This window comes from Pinus tabuliformis, chromosome 6, assembly GCF_031772625.1.
Source record: "Pinus tabuliformis cultivar Carrire ecotype Pingquan chromosome 6, CPIR1, whole genome shotgun sequence".
NCBI classification, from domain to species: Eukaryota; Viridiplantae; Streptophyta; class Pinopsida; order Pinales; family Pinaceae; genus Pinus; species Pinus tabuliformis.
In genome coordinates, this window is record NC_142292.1 from 328,661,213 (window position 1) to 328,686,772 (window position 25,560).

General features: G+C 34.1%; 1 pseudogene; it reads left to right on the forward strand.

Moving 5' to 3' along the window:
- The first annotated feature begins 7,981 nt into the window (after nucleotides 1-7,981).
- LOC149258640 (TOM1-like protein 8) lies at nucleotides 7,982-9,101 on the forward strand (annotated as a pseudogene).
- The last annotated feature ends 16,459 nt before the right edge of the window (nucleotides 9,102-25,560 follow it).

Genomic DNA, 25,560 nt, shown 5'->3' on the forward strand with positions numbered 1-25,560 from the left:
AATTATGGAGCCTACAAAAACCCTAACTTCCTTAGCTCATATCTCAAAAAATATAGCGAGAAAATATCTAAAATTTGGATATGAAGTTCATCAAGATTTTGGCTCCACATGGTTTCAATTTCACTTTTTGAGGCTTCGTAGAAAAAAAAGTTATAGCGAAAATGCCACGATGACCTGTTTGAAGCAGTGAAACCCTAGAATCCAAAGCTCTGATACCAAATGTTATGCAACCAACTCACAAATAGATAGATCAACGACTTAAAAATTATCCTCTTCGAGGGGGGGGGAATCATTTAAATTACATAAATGAACAATTCTTAGATGATTCAAATGAAAAAACCTAATTTCTATATATAGGAGTCTAAGGGGTCATAATATAATCAAAACCAGCATAACAATAATACTGTAAGGGCACAACAATAACAATAGTAGGCTTCTATGGGGCACAATAATAATAATATGAGGAATACATGGGCGCAACAATAACAATAAGGGGGCTACACTAACAATAACAATGAGGGAATACACTAGTATTATAGGGACCTAACAGTGAAGCAAACAATAAATGGAAGCATAGAGAAGTATAAGGACAAATTTGTAGCCAAGGGGTACTCTCAAGTTGATGGGACTGACTATGAGGAGACCTTTTCTCCTAAAGGAAGGTACTCGTCTATTAGATCAATTCTTTCTTTGGCTACGTAGATGGGGTGGAAGATTCGCCAGATGGGTGTAAAAACAACATTCCTTAATGGAGTTATTGAGAAGGAGGTGTACATCCAGCAACGAGAAGGTTTTGAGACATTTTATTGAGAGTCTCATGTGTTTAGGCTCAAGCGAGCATTGTACGGTCTCAAACAAGCACCCCGTGCTTGGTACACCAAGATCGATAGCTATCTCACTAGTTTGGGCTTGACCAAAAGTGAAGCAGATGCAAACCTCTATCATATCTTGGTAGAAGGTAAATTGTTGATTATTTTCTTATATGTTGATGATTTGATTTTAATTGATGATGAGCAGCTGATCAGATCTTGCAAGGACGACCTTGCAAGGGAGTTTGAAATGAAGGACATGGGTCTCATGCACTACTTCCTCGCGTTGGAAGTATAGAATAACGACTGGGAACTAATTGTCTCTCAAGGAAATTATGCAAATGAGATACTACAAAGATTTCACATGGAGAGTTGCAAACCCATGGAGACACCTCTAGAGACCAACTGGAGGAAGGAGGATGCCACTTCAGGTGAAGAAGTGGATGCTACCATTTATCGACGATTAGTGGGTTCACTAATGTCTCTGGTGAACACATGAACATATATGTGCTATATAGTCAACCAACTGAGCCAAGTTGTGGTTAGGCCAACCAAATTATTTTGGAAGGCAACTAAGCATGTTTTATAGTACCTTAGAGGCACTACCTAGTTTGGAATATGGTACAGACGAATAGAGGGAGTGAAGCTGTGTGGCTTCACAAATGCAGATTAGCCAAGGAGTCTATCAGAATAGGAGAGTACATCAAGTGGAATTTTTAGTGTTTGATCTGCAACTAATTCTTGGTACAACAAGAAGCAAAGATCAGTGGCGCTAAACTTGACGGAAGCAAAATACATGGTTGCAAGTTAAGTAACATGTGAGGCGATCTAGATGATAAAGATACTTGTTGGATTGTTTGGTCAGATGATGGATCCAACTATGATCTACTGTGATAATAAGAGTTGTATTAAGCTATCTAAGAACCCTATTTTTCACGATCGATCCATGCATATAGATATCCAGTATCACCATTTACGAGATTGTGTGTAGAGGTGGATAATGTTGTTGAGATGCTGACATTTTGAAAAAGGCCTTGTCAAGAGGGAATTTTAAGTTCCACAGGCGCAGGACAAGGGTGGTTGATAATCCCTTTATTACTGAGAGGGAGTGTTGAAAAATGCAACAAGAAATTATCAATTTGATTTTTCCTTGATTAAATTGAGAAAATTTAAATTTCCACATCAACAGACGACTTGGATGTAGTTAACTTGTATGACATGGCTTATGTCACCTAGTTTACTCAGTAAATTCGAGTTGGAGGAGTTAGAGTTCAGTTAAGCATGTTTGATTGCTAATTTGTAGCAATCAAAGTTAGTCATCTCAAGGTTTTTTCAGTTAAACTAGTTTGAATTGTTGGAGGAACTAGTGGAAGGTCAGTTGTGCAGTGGGACTTTAGTCAAACTCAGTGATCATCCAGTTAACTGGTCAATCAACTAATAATTAGCTCATGCATTCAAAGAATACGAGTTCCCTATTTGTGGTGGAGTTTCCAAGGCAGTTAACCAACAATTGTAAGCTAGTTGAGTGTACAGGTGTTGCATGAGGTCAGGTGATCAACCCTGAGGAATTGCGCAAGCATTTTGGAGGAAATTCCTAATTAATAGGGGCATATTTCCCCAGGAATTATGCAAGAAAATAGGGTCTCAAGCAGAGGTTGAAATTGACTAAGTTTGGGTCAGAGATTCTTAGTGAGCAAAGACATAGGTTATTCACTTGTAGGGTGTGCTCAGTTGAGAAAAGAAATTGTAATACATCTCTATTCAACAGATTAATGCAGTCAAGCATTGGGGTTTTTAACAGTTTTATTTCCTTGAGAAAAATACTATTTGCATGTGTGTGATTCCTTATTGCATGTTTGATATTTTTGTTCTAGATTGTGAATTACTTTTCATAGAGAAGTAGAGTAGGTTTGTGTCTTCTGATTTTGATTAAAACTTCATGAGCAGTTGCAAATCTACATCGTAATTTCTACATTCCGTTATTCAAAGCATAATAATAAGGTTAACCAAGTAGTAAATGTATAACATCAAGAGTGATAGTCAAAAAAGAAAAAGGGGATAATGGGGACAACTCATAAGGAAGATACAACTAATGATGAGGGAAGAGAAATTGAAATAAAAAGGGAATTAAGGGGGTCTATAAATGAGATCAATATAAGGTAAGGGTTAACATGAGAAGACTCCAAGGGTGAGTCATCATATGATGCCATCAACAAGGGTGACTGACGATGTTCCCAGAAGAGATTGGATATGTTGTGAGTGTGCTATTGAGCACTTTAATGGTTTCCCAAAAGAATAAGATAATTGGAAAAATGGTACTAGTAAGATTATTATAACCCTAAAGATGTCCAAGTGAATCAAATCGAGAGAATAATGACAATATGAAGCAACTAAGGGGTGGGCATTAGTGGTAATATCATCGAGGGTATATGAATGGTGGAAAATAAATGCAAGTGATCTCCATAATATGGATGAGGTAGATGGCCAATGGAATGTAGTGAAGGGTAGTAAAGAATACCTATATAATGAGATTACTTGGAAGTCCAAGGAAACAAGTCAATAATGAAGGTGAGAATGAGCATAAGGCTAAATTCCAGGACATATAGACTCTATAGTATCCTCATCCTAATGGGAAAACAACAACATGGATGCTAATAGATAAGATGGTTCTAATCCTTAACAACCCATGTAGAGAAAGTATTATGAGTAAGGGAAAATGCAAAGGTGGATGGGCTAGGCCACTTGAGCAAGTTAGTGGGAACAATTTCTTTTACAAGCATATTCATAGGACGTAAACAAGGAAAATGGAACATGATATGAAATCAAATGAAACCTATATGCTAGTTTTAGGAATTATTCCTTGAAGTACAATGGTCAACTTGCTATAAATAATCATGAAACAAAAGGGCACCTACAAAAGAATAACTAAACACACAGAAATGATAAACAATGTAACAATGCATACAAAAAAGAAACTAAAGGCGAATACAATATGGAAAACTAAGTTCTCAGGTTCAAGTTAAATACATTTGAACTTCAAGGGGAAAACAACTTCCAAGTGAGGTACACAACCATAAAAAACTATTGATATATGGGAAAGAGCTTAGAAAAATGAATATGGTTGTGTAAACAACATGGCAAATGTGTTATGATATTCAGACATTCATGGGTTATTTAAGATCAAGTTGGTCTAATGTGCATTTATGTAAAAGTGTGTTTCTTTAATATACATTAGTAGTTATGTAATCTGACGGTCACAAAATATTCTAGGCATAGAGTGATTTGATGGCTCATATTCTTCTTGATACTAGATGCTATTAATTGTTGGTTTAACGCTTAATTGGTCCGTGATTTCTATTTAAAGAGCATGGAGGGTCATTTGTCAATGATTGATTGTGAAAAAATCTCTTATATACAAATTTATATCTTACATTAATATATTGCCTCAAGTGGCCATGTTGGTTGTGTTCATAGATAATTTCCCACTTAGAGGGTTTTAACCATGTAAGACTATTGGTGTATTGATCTTTGATCTGATTATGTGAGTGGTTGCATGTGATGTACCCCCATGCCTAGGTGCCCTAAAAAACCATATTCTTCAGAAAATTTGGCTTCGAAAATCAAGAAATTCAAGAAAGCACACATGGCATACACAAGCTCATGTAACTACCAATAAACGTAAACAATTGTGTAGTGTAATAATAATAATTCATCAACATACGTGTAGAGTACTAGAACTTCTTTATCTTGACATCTTTTTTGTCCATATTTACCTCCTTTTTCCTACTGCTATCATCCAAATAAATGCAGCAAACATAAGGTTTTGACAAGGTAAACATTCATATGTCCTCTTTTTCATATTTTGTCAATATGCCTTATTGTTCTATTAAAGTTTACATGCAGCTACAAAATTGATCTGATTCTGCAGCTAATCCACAAATCTGCAGCCACTTCCATTGTTGACAGGGTTCAAGTGCACCAGCTCAGCAAAGGAGTATATGGGTAGATAGGGAATGATCCTTTCATGGATTTCTTCTTATTTACTCGAGCTAATTCACCAAGAGATCCGCACTATAACACAGTCAACCATGGTGGTCAACAACAGGACAACGCGCTGGAACAGAGTCCGAATTTTAAGAGATTTCATTGATTTTCTTTTTCAATAGAAAATCGACAAATAAGCAATATGATCTAGTTTTGATAAGGACTATAGTGAAGTCCTGTAGGCTTAAATTTCTCGTATTGTTAAAAAGAACTCTATAAAAACACTAGTAACTCTGTGTAATGCGTGTGCCACCGTATGTAGTTTGAGCATCCTGTAGAACTCTTTTTCGCTTAATGCAAAGTTCTTATTTCATATATTTTATGTGTTGTTGATCTAAGGTGACTGATTGTGTTGGGCTGCCAAAATTAACATTCACTTTCACTATTTTTCACCTTTATCCTCATTTTGTCACCTCATTCCATTACATTATCATTACATAAACCTACATTATCATTACTACATGAGTTCACATTTACATTTTCAAAAGTTATTAAATTCATGTATTTAGAGTGAATTTATGATTAAAAGTTAGAGAAATGACCTGTATTTGCTTATACCTAAAAGTGGCTTGAGTTTGATGACATGTGTAGATCATTTGGAAGCTTCCAAGGCACCCTTATGTGGCCTCCCAAGATCAAATTCGAATTTCAACTCAAGAGGCAGACCATATTTCAAGGAGAAAGATCATGGAGATCTTGATGTGTCATAGGATTTGTATCTAGTATTTAGGGATAAGTTGAGACAAGTATGGATCTAGTAGATATTTAAGGGATCTACATTTATTGAGTAGATATCCCTAATTCATGTATAAATAAGAGGAACATCCTTCAAAGGAAGGTGAACAATTGTTAGTTATTCATTAGCATCAGATTTATGATTGTTCATTCAACATGAATAATATCATTTTCTCCAAATCATGAGTTATGAGTGTTGTTTGATTCTTAAGGTGTGATAGCTATTCATATGTGCTCATTGAGGAATGGAAGGATCCCCATACCAAGATAAGTACACTTTGTTGTAGAGTAATGTTCATAGTTGTGAATATACTAGTTTTGATTCTGGATGTTCATCTTCTTTCTTTGCTATACATATTTGTAAATAATTTCAATATGAATTCATGTTATGATCATGTTTTGTTATGTGAAGATTGATGTCCTTTCCGTAGCTATTTTTTATGTGAGAAGGACAACCAAGATCTCCTAAGTTAGGAGCCTCTTCTCCATGAGCTAGACTAAACTGAAGCAATATTTACTTTTGTTATATGCTTTCCTAGATTAAATTTATGGGAAGATTGATTTCCTTTCAATAGCTAGTTTTTATGTGAGAAGGACAACCAGTTCCTCCTAAGTTAGGAGACTCTTCTCCATGAGCTAAGAACTGAACTGAAAACAATATTTAATTGCTTTCATTTATATGCTTTCTTTCCTTCTTTCTTAGATGTTTGGCAATGTTATTATAGAAAGATTGTAGAAGGAAAATTAGGACTCTTGAACAAGAGACTCTTCTCTATCTTCTAAAGTAAACTAATTCCATTGATCAAACATTTTTATGCTTTCATAAAATAGATCTGAATATTTTATTTTCAAAATAGTTTAGATTTGTAATATGCATTTCCATTCTAAACAAACTTCCTACATCAGTTTCATTTGAGATCCCATATATTTTGGTTTGCTTCTAAGTTTACGAAACCCACGGGTTGACAAATTAAATGATAGGGATTTAGCATACAATTAAATCGCCCTACATTTTGGTGTCGTTGCTGGGGGAGCAAACTTAGATGTAAGCTAGTTAGGGGGATTGTTTAGAAAGCATTTTCATTTAGGATCATTTTTATTTAGGGTTAATTGCATTTAGGAATTTTAATTTAAGTTTATTCTCATATAAAAAAAAACATAGAAATAGAACACAAATAAAAAACCCCCATTCACTAAAAAAAAAAAAAAAACACAATAAAAATCCATATGTATATATGTAAGAACGATGAGTATAAGTTTGGAACAACTCACTTAGATCCTAGCAAGAGTCAGGGTCTCCTCTTCTTGCGAAGAAGAGATCTTGACAGCAACCAAAAGCTTAACTATTCCTCTAGAAGAAAAAAATGAATTAACATTCGAAGAATCATGTACATTTGATGATGAACAATTATTTGAACATGAGATTGAGGAGGCCAAAGAGAAGTTGCAGCATGATCTGAATCAAAGTGGAAATCACGCCTATGAAAGCCTTATCAAAAGGTGGGTCCAATGGTTTCAAGCGAGTACGTTAGATAAATTTCGCTTTTGTTCTTATTTCATTGAATCACATTCACAAAAACTAGAATCGATCATCCTTGTATATTTTCATTTTAAAATTGCAAAATTGAAAATGAATATATTTTTATTACTATTGCGTGAATGGTTACACTGGAAATTTAATTACATGTAATCGTTTGTAATTTTCAATTAGCATAGAGTAGGTAGGATGATATTTTCAATTTCGAATAAGTATGCTCTCCTCTTGCATCTTTGCACGATCTTGAGGATCAGAAAGTAGGATGTCTATAAACGTTTTCAGGGTTTGTAATATTCTTGTCTCCATTTGCTAAAAAAATTTCATCCTAAATTAATAAAAAAATTCTTGGTTGTTTTACGGTTAGAATAAAATTTAAATTCTTTTAAAAAAATTGATTTAAAAAAAATTAAAAAGAAAATTAGGAATAAAATTCAATTTTTTTTTGTAGCAACCTAAAAATTAGGAATAGATTTTTTTTAGTTAAAAAAAAAACAATTTTATTTTAGATTTAAAAAAACAATAGAAAATAAATCAATTTAAAAAAAAACAAAATAAATCAATTTTATTTTAGTTAAAAAAAATAGTTTCAAAAAAAAACGTCGCATTTGCTAACTACCACATTCTCTTTCTCTTCGAGTGTTTCATAGAGCAGATGATTTTTGATCTCTAGAAGAAACAGAGTGAGGAATCGACTAAGAACAATGACCCCTCCAAAGGTCATGAAAGAAATGCACGATTTACTGTGTGCAGGAGTAAAATTTCCACCACGTCTGCTCCAATATTCACACCTGCATAGACACAACCGATAACTTATCCATCTCAAACCTATGGATCTCCATACTATGAAATTGAAGCAGTTGAGGCATCCCTGGCATCTGATCTTCCTGGTCTTAACTTGACAAACATTCAGAATGCTCGTGATATTATTGATGTTTTAAATGCAGATGCTAAATGCTTTGGATCCCCATAGTAAGGAGCGCATAAAGCAGGAAGTGATAATAGATCTTGTAGAACAATGTTGTTCTTACAAGTAGCGGGTGATGCATTTTGTGAATACAACTTCGGATGAGGAGCTTCTTTGTCAGGGTCTTACATTGAATGATGACCTGCAGTGTGTACTTGGAAAGCATGATGCAATTGTTGCAGGAGCTCCTGTTACATGGGAAAAGACATTAGCTCCTTCACCTTCTCTTGTCAATGTCAACAACGAGGAAGATGAGATAGAGGATGATTTGGTTCAACTGTCTCGAAGGTCTTCAAGAGTGAATACACAATCTCAAGACAAAACCAATAGCAATGTGAGGAATCAACTTGTTGCTCCACTCCCATTGTTACCTCCACCACTAGGACTGAAAAAGGTCAATACTCCATCTAACAAGGTTGAGAAAACACTGGATTTTCTCAGTGGTGATGCTTACGAGTCACCAACTACTGCAACTCCACCAGCAGCTAGCCCACCTAATGGGAAATACATGCAGACCTCACCAGGTTCCATTTCCCAACAGGCTCCATATCCATTTAATTCACAACCAAGTGTTCAAGATGTCTTGATAACACAACCAACATATTCTTCATCCCAATTGTTACAACAACCATATCATCCAAATGGAAGGAATTCTTTGGCGATTTATTCAACACAACAGCATGAATATCAAAAGTTTCAACTTGAAGGCCAGGAATCACGTTTGAACAATGCTAGCCATGCTTTACAATGGTCAAATCTAGTGGGGCAGTCCCATAAGCCACAACAATCAATTCTCGTACATGATGCACAGTCAGTCAATTTGAATGTGCTTGCACAAAAAAGTCCTGGAAGTCTTCCACTTGCTCCTTGGGATGTTCAATCTCCATAGAATGTACCACAAGTAGCAGACAGTCAGCAAGGGCCTTTTGTATATGGAAACAATCTCAAACCAGTGATTCCAGGGGTAGGACATTTGTTGGTGCCTGCGGATTACGCAAAACCGATGCATTGAGATCTTTCCTAAGGGTGGTCTCCAGTTCCGAGCGCTTGGTATCACCTTCACACTGAGAGCTTACACGAGCATTCAGTCATCAATTAGCCGTTCAGTTATCTATCAATTCTGGGCCCAATAAACTAAATATTGAAATGCAACTCTGATTCCAATACCCCGTTGCTTTAGGCTTTCGCTCCGATTTGATGAAAGATAATAGTTGAACGAAAGGTAGAGGCTGAGGGAGTGTCTCATTCACAAATAGGTGGAGGCACATCACTGATTCTTAGCCAAACCCTTTTTATTGCTCTTAGAACCATTTAGTTCTTTCCTTGGATTCAGTTCTTATTACGCTCCTACTTTAATTTAGAGCTTCAGGGATGTATACTTCTTACTTAAATTTATTACTAGTTGCAGAGTGGAGTGAGTGGAGACAAACAATGGTTTCAAATGCCCTCTGTTTTTTACGCATCCACTAAACTTGGTCAGAGAAAAATCCTCCAAATCCATGAAAACTCGACCTCTCTGTTTGAAATAAAAGCTATCCTATATTCAACCATATTTCCTGTGATCTCTTGCCGATTTCAAGCTACTTCAGATTCTGAACACATTTGACACAACATTTAATAAGGATTTTCAAATACATCTCGGGTGATCCCCAAATCCCAATGCATTTTATCAAGGATGCAGATGAAACAGAAGGATGTCACTCTGAGATACAACCGCTGCTAGAAAGATATGCAAGCACAATTCACTGTTGTGAATTTAATTATTGTTCAGTGGTGTATGAGCTATTTCTTGATTTGTAATTGCCTATCCCGTCTATACAAACATCAAAGAAAGTATCATTGCCTCAACAAAGAGCCTCAGCGGTTTCAAAAATATGCAAATGAGTCTTCTCTGTTGGAAGGTAGAGTTGCAGATAGACCTGCTTTGAATGAAGATACTGTTCAGGGTTGGGAGAAAATGATCTTCCTCTATTTTCAAGGATGGTGCTGTGGGTTTTTGGCTATGGGTTCTTAGTGTGGAATCCAGGCTTTAAGGCTGATGAAGAATTCGTTGGATACATCAAGGGCTACCGAAGAGTTTTTGATTTAGCTTGTACTGATCACCGCGGGACTCCACAATCTACAGCTCGGCCCTGTACATTGGAAGCACAAGAAGGAGCAATTTCTTGGGGTAGAGCTTACTGTGTGGGAGGAGGGCTAGAGAAGGAAAGATTGGCTATGGAATCTGAAGAGGAGGATAGTGTTGGCGGAGGTGAAACTGGTGCCGTGGCTGTTGGATCGAATAAATATCTGGTATTAATCATATTTCATTTTTAATTTAGTTTAAATTTACTTTTTCTTAGATTTAGTATTTGTATTTAATGTTATTTGAGTTTATTTATAGTTTTCGTTTTCTTTTATTTTTACTTTTATTATAATTTAGATTTTTTTTTTTTTTTTTAATATTAGTTTAATTTAGTTTGATCATTTTAGATTTTCATTTTTTTTTTATTTTCAGTTTGTAAATTTAATTTATATTTGATGGAGTGAATTTTATTAATAAATGATTATTTTAGTTAAAAAAATTTAAAACAATTAAAAAAAATTCAAAACAATTAAAAAATCAAAATAATTAAAAAAAATCAAAACAAATAAAAAATCAAAACAATTAAAAAAAAATCAAAATAATTAAAAAAAATCAAAACAATAAAAAACAATTAAAAATCAAAACAATAAAAAACAATTAAAAATCAAAACAATTAAAAAAACAACAAAACAATTAAAAAAAAGTTTTTTTTTTTGCAAATGGACATTTCATAACTCTTGAAACAATTTATGCTAACTTGCTTTCTTGGAGTTACTTCAAAGGAACTTGTGCGCAAAGGCAACAGGTAAAAGATTTTCATTTCATTTTATTTTGGTTGCTAAGCATTCATACTCATTCTTGCATTTTATATCTTTCAAAAAGCTCTTACAGTTTTCATGCAGGATTTGTACTAAGCTTTTACAGGTGTGCAGATGATCCAAGTTCATGCAGATGTGATCTCCATAAATCACATTCATCATTGAAAGCTTGAAGGAGCTAATTACATATGTCGGGACATTTGTCGCTACACAAAATTTTTTGCGTCATGATATGTTTACCCACACTTCTCCTTCAAAGCCCCATTAGTCATCCATGTTAAAGTCCACTGATTTATTACCTTATCCATCATGACTTCATACATGTCTACTTTTCTGAGTCACATACATTTTTGCCTACTTTTCAGTTCATTTTTTTGCCTCACGAATAAACCATCAAGCTCTCTACATTGCCTTGTTTTCCTTGCCATACAAACTGTTTGACCATAACATCTTGTATCTATAGTCCAACCAATCATTTTGTACGAACTCACGTTGACTGATGTGGGATTCCTTAAGGACCACCTTTCAACAAGTCTTGACCCATCGACCTGAGCACCTTATCTGGGATAATGACTAGAGTTATTATTAGTACCTTGAGGCTCACATGCCTTAATGGCAAGTCTTCTCGCCAACGAACAATGGGAATACATTAATGTCCCTAGTTTGTTGGATCTTGAAAGTGGCTCAACATCAGCTTATCCATTCACACTTCACAAGATGTACTTGGGTACCTTGGCACTTATTGACATTAATGGTGAGTTTGCCTTGTATTGGTTAACGACATTCATCAGTGGCCGATAATCCAATGACTACTTTCCATGTTCGACATTGACACATTTATTCACATGGTGTGCAGATCAGGTCTCTGATTCACAGTAATTAGATTTTCCTTTTCAATTGTTATTTCATAGATTTAATTCATGGATGCCTTGTTTTCATGTTTTTAAGATGCAGTTCAATGAAGATCGCGACTAGGTTCACTTGATTGATTTATGTATCGTTCATTTCATTTGCTTAATACCTAGCATAAACTCAGTAATTTCATTTCATTCATTTGCCTAGCATAGCTTAGTGATTTCATAGCTCAGTAATTTTGTTTCTGTTTTGCTTTTTGCATTGAAATAAAGTTGCAGTAGATAAGAGTGGCAGTCTTTCTCAGCTTCTGAATTCAAGCACATTTCATTTCCAAGTTGATAAATTAGGATTTTCTTTATGTCATTTCATGCTTTCATAGTTAGCTTTGTTTAGCTGCAGCATAAAAATCCAAAAACAATTGATAAGTTGAAAGGAATATTAACATAACACATCTATTGAAAAGAGTTAAAATCATTATCCAATCATTCTAAAAACTCAATTCAATTAGAACTAATTCTAGAGATAACATTTAGGATAATCAATTAACAATAAAATCTTAGGAATAACATCCTAGTATAGATAATAACATCATCTCAACACTAATTCTAGAGTTTGACATTAACTTAGATAACGATAACATAATCACCTTAATGACATAAAAGACTTCTAGCACATACAATGCACTTGCACTTCATCAGTTTACCTGCCCTGGTCGATAATTTATGCTTACAATTTAAGAACATTAAATTGACTAAACAATACACAACACTAAAGAATTCATTACTCAATAAATGCATAATGGAAATATAGATACACAGGGGACGTAAAAAACACTTCTCTTAGAAAAAAAATATCATCTAAATACATATGCCAGACATTCCATCGAGCAATAGGATCTATTGCACATTCCCTCTCTATAATAGGCCACCCCAAAACTGAGGTAATGATTCCACAATGATGGGTGCCCATGCAAACTCTATCATCCACAAATAATTAGCTTACAAGATTCCTCTATGTGCAAAATCACACAATAATCTCAACTATCACAATTATTCAACCAATCTCATGACAATCTCAACTTTCACCTATCTTTCCACTTCAACTTGCACAATAGAAAGAAATGAATCTCTTTCTCTACAATGTGATCCCTCGAGCCATCCCATTTCCCTGCAAGGCTCCAATGTTTCTAGCTAGAAAATATCAATGCTATAAACTCCATAGGCTTTCAAACATGGACATATTCACCAGTAATTCCAAAGCTTACATGCACTTAGGCATCTCAAGTTTGAATATAGAAAGTATTAACACACAACCATTGACAATAAATCTCAACAATATAATTCTTCTCCTCCCTAAGAAGCAAGAGCATCAACAATAAATGAGAATAATTAGTGAGGAACCCCCAAATCTGCCAAAAAGGTAAGGATAAATATGCACGCTCTCATAGTGCCACAAGGATTCCCCAAGAAGCTCACATACCCACCTTTTTTTCAACTAATATAAATATGGGTAAACAAAATATAAATACCGATTTCCAGCCTCTTTAGCTACCCCCATCTTGTGGTATCATAGCCCCCTGCACTCTTGTCCTTGTTTGTCTAACAGTTAGTGATGTATTCTAGTAATAATATATGAAACCATTACATAACTAGTTCCTCTAACCTTTCATCATGTACAAATAGACATTACTAAAATGGGGATGAAAAATCAGGATATTACGTTTCTCTCCCCCTTAGTTCAACACTATCATCAATGCTCAACACCACACACACACACACAAAAACCTTACACCAAGAATTTAAATAAATGTGGGCATGCTTATCACATAACATAGCTAGGTCCTCTGACCTTTCATAATGTACAAATAGACATTACTAAAATGGGGATGAAAACTCAGAGTATTACATTTCTCTCCTCCTTATTTTAGCACTATCCTTAATGCTTAGCACACATATATATAAACACACACACACACACACACACACACACATGCACGCACATGCACGCACGCGCATGCACACACACACACACACACATCAAGAATTTAAAATAAATGCAGGTATGCTTATCGCATAGCACCTTCAAACTCCTATGTTGATTATTTAAGTCTGGTGTACATCCATCGTACCTTTACTTACCATATGACTCTATTTTGGAGCACCATGGCCTTCCTATCCAGTGTATACATTGGTTATACTTGGAAGTCTCATTCTAGCTCCACCTGAATCAAAGTCTAATCAATGACATGTCTAGGATCATGTATATACTTTTTCAACATAAACAATTAAAATATATTATGCACTTTCATGGAAGAAGACAATGCAAACATGTAGACAACTGGTTTTGTTCAGTCCAATATCATGATCTTCCATCTGCCTGAGTAACTTTGACCCAAGTACCACTATGTCTACTAGGTTGTCCAAACTCGTTGGAGTATTGCATTTTTTGCAATCCAAAGCTTCAAATGGGCACATATTCAATGATGCTTGATATCCATTATTATATGCAAGCTCAACCCAATGAAACTATTCTTCCCACTTAGATGGTTTATCCATCACAAGCGTTCTCAACACGTCTTCAATATATTTGGTTCTCTCTTTCTACACCCAATTGTTTGTGGATGATATGATGTACTAGGATCATGATATGATGATCTACATGGTTAGGATCATATAGATACTTTTTCAATAAACACATGAAACATATTAAGTACTTTTAGCAAGCAATCCAAACATGTATAGAACTAGTCTTATTCAGTCCAATATCTCAAACAAAACATAAAACCATGTTGCTAACTTGGTACAATTGCCAAATTCAATGAGATTTTCTTTTGATCTCTTTTAAGAACACATGCTCAACTAATTTAAATTCTCTATTTGTCTTGCTCTTTTATATATATGTCTTTTGTTTGTTATAATATGCTTCCAAATTCTACTTAATTTTAATCATATGCTCCTCCATCTCCTTGAGCAACTTTGGCCCAAGTACTACTATGTCTATTGGGTTGTCCAAACTCATTGGAGTATTTCATTTTCTAAAATCTAAAGCTTCAAATGGATGGTTTATCCATCACATGCCTTCTCAACATGTCTTCAATTATTTGGTTGACTCTCTTTGCCCACCCAATTGTTTGTGGATGATATGATGTACTAAACTTCAGAATTGTATCAAATCATTTAAATAATCCCTTCCAAAAGTTTGAAGTAAACTTTGGATACATGTTTGAAACAATAGCTTTTGGTACTCCATGCAATATAGCAATTTCCTTCATGCAAACTTATGCAATGTTAGCTTCCTTGAGACCAAGTTTCACTAGAATAAAATGAGTAGTCTTTGTCAATTTATCCACTATCACCATTATTGAATGCTGTTTCTTTGTTGTCTTGGGTAATTTGGTTATAAAATCAATGGATACAACTTCCTGTTTCCACTCTAAAATTAGCAATGGTTATAACAAACCAACTGGGTGTCAATACCTATCTTTCTCTCTTTAACATTCCATAAATCTAGAAATATAATATGCTACATCCTTCTTTATTCTTGGTCAAGAATATCTTTTCTTATGGCTGAAATTACTCTTTGATGCTCAGTTGTCTTACATATGGAACATTATGTGTTTCTTTCATAATTAAATTCCATAGTTCATGAGAGTTAGGAACACACACTTTACTTTTATACAAAATTATGCCATCTTCATGTAATCTATATTTCTTAAATTTCTATGGTACTTCCTCTTGCCATAAACTTTCTTTTTCTTGCATGTAATGCTAATGTTTAGAAACAACCTCTATTTTTTTTTTTTTAATCTAAAGTATGCACACTAATGGATGCAACATGTGTATAATATGTACAATTTTTCTGAGTGCATTTGCAACTTTGTTCTCCTTTCCTTTGATGTGATTGATGTCAAAGTTATATTCACGAAAAAGTTCCAACCATCTTGTTTTTTTGGCATTTAAGGTTGGTTTCTCAAATAAATATTTCAAACCACTATGGTCTATCCTCATTTCAAATTCCTTTCCCATTAAATAATGCCTCCACATTTGTAATGCATGTAATATAACAACAAGATCCAAATCATGTGTGGCATAATTGATTTCATGCTATTTAAATTTCTTTAACTCATAACGAATAACATTTCCATTATGAGTAAGCACTCCACCATGTCCTTATTTTCATGCATCGTTGCACACCACAAAATCTTCATTTTGATCTGCAATCTTCAATATCAGGGCACTTGTAAGTAAATTCTCCAATAATTGAAAACTCTATTCACAATAAATCGTCAATACAAATTTAGTTCCCTTCTTTTGTAAAGAAATGATAGGATGAACAATCTTCTAAAAACATTGAGTAAATATTCTATCATATCTAGCAAATACCACACATGATATGTCTTCAATGACATTTCTTGGTGTTGACCAACTTTTGATTACTTCTATATTCTCTTTATCCACGCCTACGCCTTCTTTTGAAATAATTTTCCCCAAATAATGAATCCACTCTTGGTAAAAATAACACTTAGATATACATGAAATTGATGCTCCTATAGCACTTATAGTACCAAGTTTAGATGATGCACATGCTGTTCCTTCTAACTTGGAATAAGTTAGTATGTCATCCAATAATACAATAACAAAATTATCTAAATAATTAAGCACATAAGTACAATTGGTGCATTTGTGATTCCAAAAGGAACCACTACAAACTCATAGCGCCAATACCTTGTTCTAAAATTTGTCCTACTTATGTCTTCTTCCTCGATCCTTACCTAGTGATATCTTTATCTCAAGTCTATCTTTGAAAATATGTTTGATCCTCGTAACTAATCAAAGAGATCATCAATTTTGGGTAGAGGGTATTAATTCTTCACAATGGCTTTGTTTAGTTGTCTAAAGTCAATACATAACCTCAATGTTCCATCTTTTTTTCACAAAAAGTATTGATGTGCCCCAAAGTGAAACACCTTGGAGTATGTACCCTTTCTTCAACAATTCTTCCAATTACATTTGCAACTAAGGAATCTTTGATACTTGAATAGATCCAAGCATAAATTTAATAGAGAAACCTATATCCCTCTTTAGGGAAAAATTGGTATCTCTCCAAATATATCTTCAAGCTCCCGTAACACTATGAAATATTCAAAAGTTGGCTCTTTGGACTTATCTGGTTCCTTTACAACTACACATAGTTTCCATCATTTCTTGATACATCTCTTCAATTGTAAGGCTAAAATAACTTTTATAGAAATTGGCCTTGGAATACCTTACACAAATATTTGTTTTCCATCTTAGTTAAGGCATGAAATTGTCATATTATGATAATCCAAGACAACATGATTATTTTCCAACCGGTCCATTCCAATGACAACATCATAACATCCCAATGGAATGATATTTATGTATGTAAATATATTTGTTCCATTTAGATTTATGGGACAAATCTTGATAATTTCATTAATCCTTTTCTTGGTTCTAGTGGCTAGTTGAACCGACCATGATCTTTTAAGCTTTTGTTTCATAAAATGAAATCCATCCATTGTTCTAGGATCCATGTAGCTATGGCTTGCTCCTAAATCAATTAAAATAATAACATGAAAACTTATAATCTTATCTTCCACCTCAATTATATGGGATTAATGCTCCACTTGTTGATCCTCTAGGGTTGCATATATCCTTGGAATATTTATGCCCATATCTTCCACTATTGTAACCTCTTGGATGTTACATAGGATCCTCATTTTATCATATCGATGAGGGTATATCCAACTTTTGAGTGGTTGTCTTCCTTTTTTCCCCAATGGGTCTTCCATTTTTTATTCATTTTTAGCATGTTGACTTTGTTTATATCCTTTATGGCTATTTCTTTTGAAAGGTGTATTGAAACTCTTATTCCTATGATCTGAATTTTCCTTCTTATTATCCCTCCAATATTTCTGAGAAGTATACTTGCCTTTGTTTTGATCCTATAAGTACTTAGCTTTTCTAATGGTTTCATCCAAAGTACCAGACCCATCAAATTGAATCTTATCTTTACAAAAAGGGGGTAGTCCACTTAAGAACCTCTAAACTTTTGCTTTCACCTTCTCGATAAAGTCCACATACCTCAATAACTCCAAGAACTTTCTTTCATATTCCTCCATGGTCGTGCTTCCCAAATTGATTTCAAATAACTCTTGCATCTTATTATAATAATAGTGCTATGAAAGATATTTCTACTATAAATATTCTTAAATTGTGTCCAAGAAATCCCCTTCTCATAAGTGTGCTTGACTTGCTTTAATTAGCTCCTCCACATAGAGGCTTTTCTTTGAAAATGATATATGGATATTATAGATTGCAAATAGATGAGTACCTATGCAATTTTTTTTTTCTTTCTTAATTCCAAGTAACCAAATTTTAGCATCATCTCCCCTTCTAATTCACCATCAAAGGTAGGTGGCGTAAGCTTCTTGAGCTTGTCTTGCAAACTAGTGAAATGATTCCATTTTCTTTGATGTTTAATTAGAGGCACTTCAAGGTATCTCTCAAAACCATCATATGCATATAACCCTTTGGATGAATGAATGGGTGAGTGACAATATGTCCAATTTATGCTAACACTTCTTGAGTACCTAGACCCTTTGTACTAATTTCTCCTTACATGAGGTCTTCCTTCTTCCTCATGTCTTGAGCATGACCTAATTTTTACTCGTGTTTGTAATTGATTTAGTCTCTACAATAGTTGAGAATTTATTTTATTTTTCTCTTCATGTCCTCTTATTATTATTTCATTACTATCCTTGTAGCGCTGCACTTTTTCTCTCAATCTCTTCATAATTTCTACCAGTTTAGCTAGTTCATATTTTCTTGTGTTCCCATTAGATTCAACAGCTTCATTACCCAAAGTAATGTTTAGGGTTTTAGCTTCCATCTCATGACTACAAACTCTTTTTTCCTCTTCCATGTCCCTGATTTATAATTTTGAGATGATCTTGTTATATTGATACCTTTAATTATACAAATATACATACAACTAAATTTCGTTAGATAAAATCAAGTAATTATAAAATTCGGGAATTCACATGTATGATTTTTGTGGTCATTAGGGTCACTGGTAGGCTTGTTTTCCTTTTTTGAGAAATTGTACGTTCCTAATGAAAATTTTGAGTGGACCATTGTATTTTTATTTTAATTATATTTCTATTGACTATTTATATGCTTAATTTAGTTTTCTAAGCTTAAAGTTATGGCCTATTGAAGTTTGGCTTATTTTTCTATTTTTCGCCTTTAATTCTATAGGAATATTTCTATTAGTTCCCTAAATATTTGGATTATGAGATTCCAATTTTGACTCTATGAATGGATTCTATAGTCCAAGGGTTTTCCATTGACTATTATTGTGTCTCATTTTGAGCTCTTAGAAAACAATTATGCCTCTTATAAGTGAACTAATACCTTATTTATGCCCTACATTATTTTAGGTATAACTTTCACATCTTAGCTATGTTTTGTGCCCAAAATATCATGTTGGAAAGTTATTTTCAAGATCTATCATTTAGATTGTAGAGACTTTGATACCAGTGGTAACATCTAAAAATGTTTTTTAGGGCCTCAAGTATTCATATTGTTTATGACCTAAAAAACATAGGAAAAACATGACAATTTCATAATATGATGTGGCCTATAGACGTGCCCTTGACATGGAACCCATGTCCACACATCACCCCAGGGTGCTGCTAGTTCACCTCTTCCACCACTAGACTTTCCATATCAACACCTTTCCTCCTTATCTCTCTTTTTTCCTTTACCTTTCCTCCATTTTCATTCCATATTCTCTTTCTTCATTTCTTTCTTTTATTTTACTTTTAATCTGTTTATCTCCCTTTGAATTTATCTTTATCTTTTCCATGGCCCAACCTAGTGCTACTAGTCTATCTAGCATTTGGCAGACCTCACTACCACTTGGCAGCCTCTGAGACCATCAATGGGACAAGAGGGTCCCATAACATGACCATATTCCTTACACCTAGTGCCCATTCGTTGTTGATCTCTAGCATACAAAATCCAAATACAATGGTCAACCTCACCCACATCAATGGGCGACATGCATATCAAGATTTTTAATTGCATGGGAGTTAACTTCCCCAAAGTGTTTGATAATGTGGTTTCATCCCAAACCACCCTTCCCCACATGGCACATTGTGATAGGTGTTAAATTATTTTTTCAAGTTTCAATAAGACTTTCAAAAGGCCTCGATATCACTTATGCGGTATCATGACTCACCAACATGACACAAATCCCAAGCCAACATGTGAAGCCACCCCATAACACACAACATAGCACCCACTAAGGCATGCAATTGTGGAAAGTCTACATCACCACTCATGTGGAATCCACATCATTAGTGACATCACTATATGGAAAAATTCCCCTTTTTTTCGAAATTTAAAAAATTCATAAATTTCAACCATTTCAAGGAATGATTTCTCCAATTGCTAATGCATCTTGGCTTGACCTTTACACAAAAAATCGATATGTTCTTTAGCTTGTTCAACCCAAATGCTACAACTAAAGCTCTGCTACCAATTTGTTATGTACCACAATGCCTAGGTACCCTTAAAAATCATGTTATTCGCAAAATCTAACTTATGATACCATTGTTTTAAAAACAAGAAATTCAAAAAACCATGCATCCATTCACTGACTCATGTAAAAATTAAGAAACACAAATTATTGTGCAATGCTAGTATAAAAGTGATATAGTAATGATGATTCATTAGCATACACAACATTAAATAACTAATTACTTAATAAATACACAACATAAATATAGATACACACAACCAAAATATATATACACAAGGGACACATAAAGCACTTGTCTTAATAAAGATTCACCAATTGACTACAGATGTTAGATGCTCCACCCAACCATAGGCTATATTGTACATTCACTCTTTACAACATGCCACCCTAAAGCCAAGGCCATGATTCCACAAATATGGGTGCCTAAGCCCACTCTATCATTTAGAGATAGTTATCTCAGGAGATTTCTCTGTTCACATAGTCACACAACAATCCCAACTATCACAATTACTCAATCAGTCCAATGACAATCTCAAATTATATATCTCTTTCACATTTATCCTGCACAAACCGAAGGAAAGGAATCCCTTTCTCTACAATGCAGTCCCTCAGACTAATCCATTCCCCTCTAAGGCTTTATTTCTACCTGGTTAGGAAATCCTAATGCTAGAAGCTGCAAATACTTATAGCTATGGAAAAATTCACTAGCAATGCCACTGCTTACAAGCACTCAAGCATCTTCTCAGGATAAAATATATAAGTATTAATGCACATCCATCTATTAACAATGACTCTTAGCAATAAAATCCCCATTCTCTCCAAGAAGCAAGAACACTAACAATGAATGAAAATAATGAGTGAGGAACCTGCAAACCTTCCAAAAAGGAGAGGTTAAATATGAATCCTCTCATAATTCCACATGGATTCCCCAAGAAGCTCACATACCCACCTTTTTCTCAATGAATTGAAACATGGTATAATAAAATACAAATAAAAATGACTAGTCTCTCTAGCCACCTCACTCTCATGGTATCATAATCCCCATACTCTTGCAATTATCCATCTAACAGTCAGTGATGTATTCTACTAATAGTTTTAAAAACAATTACATATTTAGGTTCTCTAGATTTTCATCACATAAAAATATACATTATTAAATTGGGGATCAAAACTTAGGGCAATGCATTTCTTAAGGTGCTTGTCTTGTGTGGATATACCCTTAGTTTTGGCCAACATGGTAGTAGAGCTAGTTTGAAGAGTTGCTCTTATTGTTGATCAAGATATTGAATGTATGTTTCCGCATGACTAAAATATTTCTAGGTTTTGTCCTTTTTGTGCATTTTTAGGATGATTGAACTATTCCATTGCATCTAAAGCATTGATTTTAGTTTGAAACATTTTTTGTTTCACTCAAAATGTTTTTTATTTGCCCAAGATACAACCTTTTTTTATTAGATCTAGAGGAATAAAATCAAACTAAGCAATTTTTTTTTTGAATTAATATTTCAATTTTATTGTTTTTTATTCCCAATTTGCAACTCTTTTTGAGATGTGCATGTTGTTTTCTACACACTTTATGCAATCTCAATATATTAGAACACAACAAAAAGTTTGGTATGTTTTTTCCTTTGCACTTTGAGTGAATTTGACAAATCATAAATAGAAAGAAAATTTGTGTTTTCCATGTATGCTAATTGAGATCTAACCACTTGATGACAGAGAGTAAAAAAGAAGAAGGTGGCCTCTCTCATCATTCATCCAATTTGTTGTGTGAGAACTATTACCTCATTTAGTTGAAACTTAATTTATTATAATTTGTTATGAACCATTTGCCTTAAAAATGATAATAAACCAATAATTATTGTCCACTTTGAGGGGAATCTCCTTCTACAATGAATACAATGTATAAGACAAGATTTGATGATCCTAAGACTAGGTCTCCTCAATATATATACATGAGACAAAGGGTACAATTATAAAGAAATGGCACAATGAAAGGTTCTAGCTGACATAACTATATAACAATAGAAATGTAACAACTGCATATATAAGGCTTAGTAATGGTTTTAAGGTTAATATGGGGCACATATATAGCTTAACATTCCCCCAACCCCCAAAGCAAGTGTTGTCCTCAACAATTGATTATTGCAAGTGTTTATGCATGAATAACTCATCTTCCCATGTCGACTCTTCCATTGGTAGGATCTTCCATTTGATGAGGTGCTTAGTAATTGCTCGATTTATCAACTGCTTAGTCCTTGTTTCCAAGATTATTTCTAGTTCTAGTATCTTGTCACCAATTACATTCTTTGAGCAAGAAACATGTAAGATTGAATGCATACATGAAGATGGAGGCAACTGTAATTTGTAACCCATACTTCCAATCCTCTACAACACTTTCTAAGGGCCATGACACCTTGATGCTAATTTATTGATTTTTTGTTGTTTAAGGGACATCTGTTTATATGGTTGTAGTCTCACAAATATTCAACACCCTACTTAAAATTCCCTTCCACTATATTGTTGATATGCTTGTCATTTCATTATATATTGTGCTATAACCAAATTGTCCTTCAATAGTTTGAGAACCTCTTGTTTGTGCCGTATGTGGTCCTCCACTGTTGAAGCCTTTATTATCCCTTTCAAGGGTGAGGTGATGGATGGAAGATGATATCCATAAAAATGGGGACATTTTTTATGAACCATGGAAGGATCTGTTGCACCACCATTTGCTAAGGGCAACCACTTGACATTATGCTTGTTTTTTGGATTCAAATAAACATAGATATCCTTTTAAACATTTATTTACAATCTCAATTTTCCCATTAGATTGATGATGGTAAGATGAGCTATAAGCCAATTGAGTACACAAACAAAAAAATAATTAAGTCCAAAATTTTGTAGTGAAAATTGGATCTTTGTCACTTACAATAAGCTTTGAATTTCCATGTAGTTTTTGGACTATTTCTATGAATGCCTCTACTATTATACTTGCTTTAAACGGATGAGAAAGAGAAAAAAAATGGGCATATTTTGTCATTCGATCTACCACTACCATAATGATATTCTTTCCTTCAAATTAGGTAAACATAAAATAAAACTTATTAAAACTTCTTCCACATGTTGGCTTGGTATGGCTAATGATTCTAGAAGCCCTAGGGTCTTGATTGTCTCTCCCTTTTTCTATTGGCAGATCATACATTTAACCACAAAATTTTGCACATCTACTTAAGACCTTCCCATTTTTTTTGACCCTATGGTGTGTTTTCAAGAACCTTAATGTCCTTGTGTAAGAGAAGTGTGTAGTTCCAAAAATTCATTCTATTTGAGTTGAGAATTCTTATATAAGTATAAGAAATCTTGATACTACAACAAATCATTCCTCCACAAAATTTTTTCTCCTACATCTGGGTCCTCGTATAGTTGTTGAGTGATTTTGCATACCTTCTAATCTTGCTTCCATTCTATCCTTGCTTCTTCCACTTAGTTAGATTGTGGAATGGACATAGTGCATAGTAAACCCTATGCATCTTCCACTTTCCTTGAGAGTGCATCTACTGCAATATTTTATTTTCCCATTTTGTAGATAATTTCAAAGTCGTAACCAATAATCTTTGTAACCCATTTTTTTTGCTCTTTTGAAGATATTCTTTGTTCCAGGAAGTATTTCAAACTATCATGATCTATTTTTACTTTGAAGTGTATTCCTATTAGATATTGATGCCATTTCTTAACTGCATGCAATATGGCCAACATATCTTTCTCATAGATAGGTCTTAGTGAGTTACTTCCTTTAAGTTCACTAATTTCAAAGGCAAGGGGCCTTCCTTCTTGTATCAAAACTGCTCCAATTCCATGGCCTAGTCCATCACACTCCATAAAGAAGAATTTTGTGAAGTTAGGTGTGGCCAACACAAAAGTTGTACACATAACCTCTTTAAGTTATTTTTGATTACTTATTTAGTCCAATAAAATTCTTCCTTCTTCAATAATTATGTTAGAAGATCTGCTACTTGGCCATAATTATTTACAAACTTGTAGTAATATTCTATCAATCCTAAGAATCCTTTATGTTTCTTAAAGGTCTTCGGAAATGGCTATTCCTTCAGAGATTTGATTTGTTAAGGTCCACTTTGACACCGTCATGGGATACAATATGTCCGAAGTATTCGACTTCTTGAACCCCAAAGGCATAGTTGGAAAAATTTGCATATAGTTGTTGCTTTTATAATAATGTTAAGATAATGTCAACATGCTGTACATACTCTTCCCAAGATTTTATATAGATTAGTATGACATCCAAAAATATTATCAAGCTCTAAAATGTTGAAGGTGCATTAGTAAGTCCAAATCAAATAACTAAAAACTCATAATGATCTTCATGTGTTCCAAAGGCTGATTTGGGAATGCCTTTTTACCTCATTCTAGTTTGATGATACCTTGAACAAAGATCCAACATAGTAAAGAAATTTTCTCCTTACAATTCATCTAATAATTCATCAATTATAGGAATATGAAGCTTATTGTTGATTAGTCATTTTGTTGAGTTATAATTTGGAAATGTATACCATGAGCCATGCATTTTTATAACCATTTCCACTAGTGAAAAGAAATCACTTTAGCTAGGTTGAATGATGCCAACCTCCAACATTTCTTGAACCATATGCTCAATTTCACTGTTTTATAAAAATGGGTACCTATAAGTCCTAATGTTAAGTGTTACACTTATAGGTTGCAAGTGAATAGCATGGTCATGTTCTCAAGAAGGGGGAAGACACTTAGGCATTGCTCCAAATAAATTGGAATGATTGTTGATGAATTTTTGGAGATCCACTGTAACAGAGGATATGGATGTTTGAACATATGATAAACACAATTATGCAATTACACTAGGGCATCCCTTTCTTAGAAATTTTGTCATTCTATTGGAGCTTATCATTCTAGAGGGTTTTCATTGGATACCTTTAAGCTCAATTTTGTTTCCTTATAAGGAAAATCTCATGACAAGATCTTGAAATTAGGGGTTGTTGTTCCCAATGATTGTAACCATTGGATCCCTATAACAACATCAACACCACCCATTTGAATTGATATCATGGGACTATCCAATAAATACTCCCCCATATTCAGCTCAATACTAGGTCACTTTCCTCAACAATCTATCA